Below are 5,693 nucleotides of genomic sequence, written 5' to 3'. Positions count from 1 at the left end.
GATATAGAAGTCACAGGCAAGTTCTTCTTCCTGGTTATGTATATTTCCCAATATGCTGCTCATCACTGGGCTCGTATGCAGTGATATTGTTGCATTATGAGGGGGATGCCCTCATTTAAGATGGCTCCTGCGTGAATGTGATGATGCAGCAATCTTAGATGAGGAGATTTCTCTTGAAATGCAGAGACTGTTGCAGCTATTTTAGAGAAAAACGGTATCATGTTTTTAATTGCCTGTGCCATTCTCTGAATACATCACCAGAGTATCCAGTATAGCCATCTTGAGTATCCAGCAGTTTCTATGCTCTTCACACTCCTCACCTTGCTGATCATTTGACACACAGAGCACAGGAGACTCCCTCCTATCTCTTCCAGGCCGCTCTGTTTCCACCACACTTGCTGGACAGGCATTACATTGTGTTTGTTGCAGCAACCCACCTGGAGCTGCCGCCTCCCTCTCATTTCTGCCATCCCACAGCTGCAGCATAATATCACATTCCAGCATAAGAGCTTCCACTGCAGAATTTCCGCCCTCCGTTCACCTGATAGGCTTTTGTATGCACAGACTATAATGCGACCAATGGTCTAGGATCTACGACCTATGGCCTTTGACCTTGACTGCTTTTTGTGTATTGTGCCTAAATATTTATTTAAATATACATATAAGGTTGGATGGTATTTTACCATCCAAAGCTGTAATACTGTACCTGGAGTGGTAAAAGGCTTTTGTCATCTCGACATGGATGGCACTAGCTAGTCCTATATTTAAACACTTTGCTGTATAAATTGGCAAAATACTTTGGGCCTTATTATGAGTTTGCTTGTCCTCCTGCAGCACTGCCACCGCTGCGCTTGCAGGTGAACCACCAAGCCCAGGGAGAGCCAGGTTCTGTAGCGATCTCACATCAGCAGCTGTTTTAGGCTCACAAAAGAGCCTTAACAGCAGACCGCAGCCGTGAAAAGCACCGGTGCATGGACAGAATATCGAGTTTAGAGTTTAAAATGTCGACATACACAAATATCGAGTTTTAAATATCGTGATCAGGAAATATCGACAGGAAGATTATCGTGTACAAGAATATCGACATGCAGGTAAGAAATATTGTTTTTGGAAATATCGAAGTTGTTAACATCATTTGCAAAAATATAGTTGTTTAAACTATCGATGTTTTAATTAGTGTTATGAATTTTAAAAGTATGATATCTATTTTTACATATTTTTTGTAAATATATGTGTTACATTTTTAGTAGTTATTAATTTTATCTCAATAAAATTTTGCGTTTTTATGTTCTGTCGTGGGTTGTGGGTTTATAGGGGAATAGGGTGGGAAGTAATTTATTTATAATAAATTAATGATTATTTTTTATGTATTAGTATTTAATTCATTTAGATTTTATAGTGCTAATTGTGGAAATTAATTTATTATTAATTATTAATTAATTTGTTGTTATTTTTTTTAAATTAAATAATTGGCAATTATGTCAATTGTGTCATTTGTTTAGGAGCGGGTTGTGGGTTTATAGGGGAATAATGTGGGATGTAATTTAATTATAAGAAATTAATTATACTTTTAATGTATTAGTATTTATTTAATTGAGATTTTATGGTGTTAATTCTGGGAATTAATGTATTACTTATTATTAATTAATTTGCTGTTAATTATGATTAATTAATTAATTGATAATTATGTGAATTGTGTAATCTTTTTAGGAGTGAGTTGTGGGTTTTTTAGGGTAATAGGGTGGAAAGTAATTTAATTATAATAAATGTATTAATATTTGTTATTAATTAATATTTATTTAATTTATATGTTATAGTGTTAATTGTTGGAGTTATTTTATTATTACATATGTCTTCATTGTTGTTAATTATTATTAATAATTTAATTTATAATTCATTATGTAAATGGTGTCGTTTTTTTAGGAGTGGGTGGTGGGGTTTATAGGAGAATAGGGTGGGAAGTAATTTATTCATAATTAATTAATAATTGTTTGTTTATTAATGCTAATTAATTAATTAAAATTAAAATATGGCAATTGTGTAAGTAATATTTTATGTAAGTTGTGGGATTTATAGTGGTAAAGGTTGGAAGTAAATTTGTTTAAATTAATTAATACGTTTTTAATTGATATTAATTTATTAATGTAAAATTAGTTATGGAAATTGTGTAATGATTTTTAGGTGTGGGTTGTGGTGTTTATTGGGGTAGAGGGTGGAAAGTAATTTATGTTTAATTAATTCATAATTAGTTGATCATTAATATTAATTTATCAATTGATAAATATTTATGGTAAGTGTTTATTGTTATTTCGCTTTGTTTGCCCTAAGTTGCCAGGGAATGCCCAGATGTGGGTCCCTTGCTCACTTTGCTTGCCACTGGATTCAGGCTAGCCTGGCTGACGATGGGTGTTACCCCGAAACCGGCCCCAGGATGCTCGTTTCCGGTTTAGGGAAGACCTGGTTTGGCAGTTCGAGCTGGACTGTTCCCATGAGGCACAGGGTCAAGACTGATTTGCATATAGCTGGGTATGAACTGAGGTGGCAAAGTGAGCTAAAGAACGATGATGGGTTTAACCCAGATCTGTGCCTGGGGATGAGTGTCTGAAAATGTTCAGGGGTGCATCCATCATCTCCTTGTGTTTGCTTTGTTCGCCCTAAGTTGGCAGGGTATGCCCCGACGTGGTTCCCTTGCTCACTTTGCCACTGAATTCAAGCTAACCTGGCTGATGAGGGGTGTTACCCCGAAACTGGTCCCAGGATGCTTGTTTCCTGTTCAGGGAAGACCTGGTTTGGCAGTTCGTGCTGGACTGTTCCCATGAGGCACAGGGTCAAGACTGATTTGCATATAGCTGGGTCTGAACTGAGGTGGCGAAGAGAGCTAAAGAATGATGATGGATTCAACCCAGATCTGTGACTGGGGGTGAGTGTCTGAAAAGTTTCAGCGCTCCGTCCATCATCTCCTTGCGTTTGCTTTGTTTGCCCTTAGCTGGCAGAGTATGCCCAGACGTGGGTTCCTTGCTCACTTTGCCACTGGATTCAAGCTAGCCTGGCTGATGATGGGTGTTGCCCCGAAACCGGTCCCAGGATGCTTGTTTCCGGTTCAGGGAAGACCTGGTTTGACAGTTCGGATTGGGCTGTTCCCATGAGGCACAGGGTTGTGACTGATTTGCAAATAGCTGGGTCATAACTGAGGTGGCGAAATGAGCTAAAGAACGATGATAGATTCAACCCAGATCTGTAACTTGGAGTAAGTGTCTGAAAAGTTTCAGCGCTCCATCCATCATCTCCTTGTGTTTGTCTTGTTAAACATCACAACACCTTCTGATAGTCCTTGTACTAAAGGGCTACAAATAGAACACCATGCTCAATCTCAGGAGGAGAGGACATTCATTCATGCCATGGAGGATGATCACTCCAAGGACATCTAGCTTAATGCGGCTTGCCACAGACAGTAAGTTGTGCCAACTGAGGTTGATTTACCCTTGGCATCAGGAATGTGATTGCTGTATTTAACCTCTTATAATGGCAAACCTTTTAGCTGCTGATTATAACATATACTGCATAGGAAGGAGAAATACAAATAATATCATGTTAACTTTCTTTATTGTATTTATGTTCTTTATTTTTAGGTTTCATCTCCAGGCAGCTTTTAGCTGTCTGTTGAAGATAACCATACCAGTCTTTACAGTGGGCTGTGGCACAGGGCACTGCTTACCACTGGTATGCTATCTTGTCAATTTAAGTTTGTTGCTTATTATTTGATTGCTTTGCTTCCTCTTTTTGTGTTTGTCCCTCCCATGGAGCATAGCTTCTTTACCATCATTTGACTGTGAAGTTGAGGGGCAAGCAATACCTCATACAGAGTGTGTTCTAATGTTTCTCCAATCAAAAAGGCAGTCTGGTGGTGCAATGTGATACTGGCACCAAGGATCAACAAGCAGGGGGAGGGGGCCAGAGCGGTTGCAGCAGTGTGTAGAGAGAATGAATGCTGATTGACCGTTAATGGATAACACATAACACACTGAAGAGCCTTGGCATTAAACAGAATTGAAGCCTGCAACTTGAGCTGGAATCATGTCTTTTGATGATGGAAATCTCTTTATATGTGGCTTGAGTTCTGAAATCGACAAGCAGAACCTGGATCAGCACTTTGCCAAGTATGGGCAAATGATCGAAGTTGTGGTTATCAAGGACAGCAATACACAGAGATTCTGTGACTTTAGCTTCCACACCTTCAAAAACCAGACGAATGACAAGAATTCTCTGCAGGCCATAAATGGCAAGGCTGTGAACAGGAAACAAATTTGAATCAACCAGGAAGGAAATTCAGAGTGAGGCGGACACGGGCGCTACAGAGCAGACTCATTTGTCTGACAATGCCGTGGATGCAGAGGGCGTGGTGGTGACAGCTAAAGCAGCATCCTATTTCACTCTCACATTGGAGGCTATGGTGGTAGTGTATATGATGGAGCCAGAGATTATTACTCCAGCAGCTGAAGTCAAGGTGGATATGACTGCTCCATGTGCTCCTTCATAGACAACTATGAGAGTTAAGCTTAAAATGATAAAAATCTTCCTGATTCAAGATCATCCTTCCAGTGCCTGTATTTACAAAGTTTAATGGAGCCACAGAGATTTGTTCTCATAGTACATCTGTAATAGCTTCTGCTAGATGACTGCTGATCATTGTTAGCACTAACTTTTCATGAGCCAGTTCCTTTATGTTGTGGGAATTATTTTTTCTTTTCTTGATATAACAACAATGCATTACTGTTCGATGGAGGTTTTTTTAATCTGTTTTATGGACCAGTAGTGGCTGCTACCGAACAGGGGTGGTGGGGTGGGAGGTGGCGGAGGGGGGGGTGGGACATAATTTTAAAAAAGCACTTACATTTATACTGGCGACCGCCACCTCTTCTTCCTCCGTCCTCCTGTCTGCACTCTGCAGGAAGCATGCAGCCTCCCAGAATCCACTGACCAATCACAACGCTGCCTTACAGCAGCATTGTGATTGGTCTGAGCACTGTGGTTCGGTGCTCAGACAGGAGCTGGCAGGCTGTGCATGGTCTCCAACCAGGCTGTAATAAAGTCTGGGTGGAGAACATACAGAGTGCGCATGATGGTTTGGCCGGCCCAAGACGGCCAGTCAAACCATTATGCGCACTTTAGTTGCTGACACCACTCCTTGCTGTGACGCAGGGAGCCTAGCCCCGCCCGCACGGCTTCAGCTGCAAGCTGAATACAATAAAAATAAATAAAGCATAATGTTAATATTATTGGATTTTTTGTATTCAGCTTGCAGTTGAAGCAGTGGGGCGACGCTCCTCTGCCTTAGCAGAGGAGCCGCCACTTTTATGGGCTTTCGGTCTGATAAGATGAGGTGCAGTCCCAGCACTTGTAAATAAAAAGGGGTGTCCTCAATACTGCGCATTCAAAGTTAGCTTCTGTTCACTTGTATGCATGGCTGCCAACATCTAACCTTTATTAAGGTTAGACGTTCAATCTTGATTTTTATTTTTTACTGAAAGAATGTATTTTTCATTGATGCTATGTTGAAGCGACTAAGGACTTTATGTATTTGAGTTTCATCTTAAGAAGCCCAATTGAAAAATACCCGAAGAGGAACCCTGATTGATATTTGATAGGTCCTCCATCATGGCAGTATTTAGTCACAGGGAACACTTCATTATGGA

The 5,693-nt window shown here is 40.2% G+C and overlaps 1 pseudogene; it reads left to right on the top strand.

The window, feature by feature from the left end:
• Positions 1-4,074: 4,074 nt before the first annotated feature.
• Positions 4,075-4,554, top strand: LOC146821776 (cold-inducible RNA-binding protein pseudogene; annotated as a pseudogene).
• The last annotated feature ends 1,139 nt before the right edge of the window (positions 4,555-5,693 follow it).

The sequence above is a fragment of the Triturus cristatus genome, chromosome 6, assembly GCF_964204655.1.
Source record: "Triturus cristatus chromosome 6, aTriCri1.1, whole genome shotgun sequence".
NCBI classification, from domain to species: Eukaryota; Metazoa; Chordata; class Amphibia; order Caudata; family Salamandridae; genus Triturus; species Triturus cristatus.
Note: the sequence above shows the minus strand (reverse complement) of the source record. Positions and strands in the feature narration are given on the sequence as shown.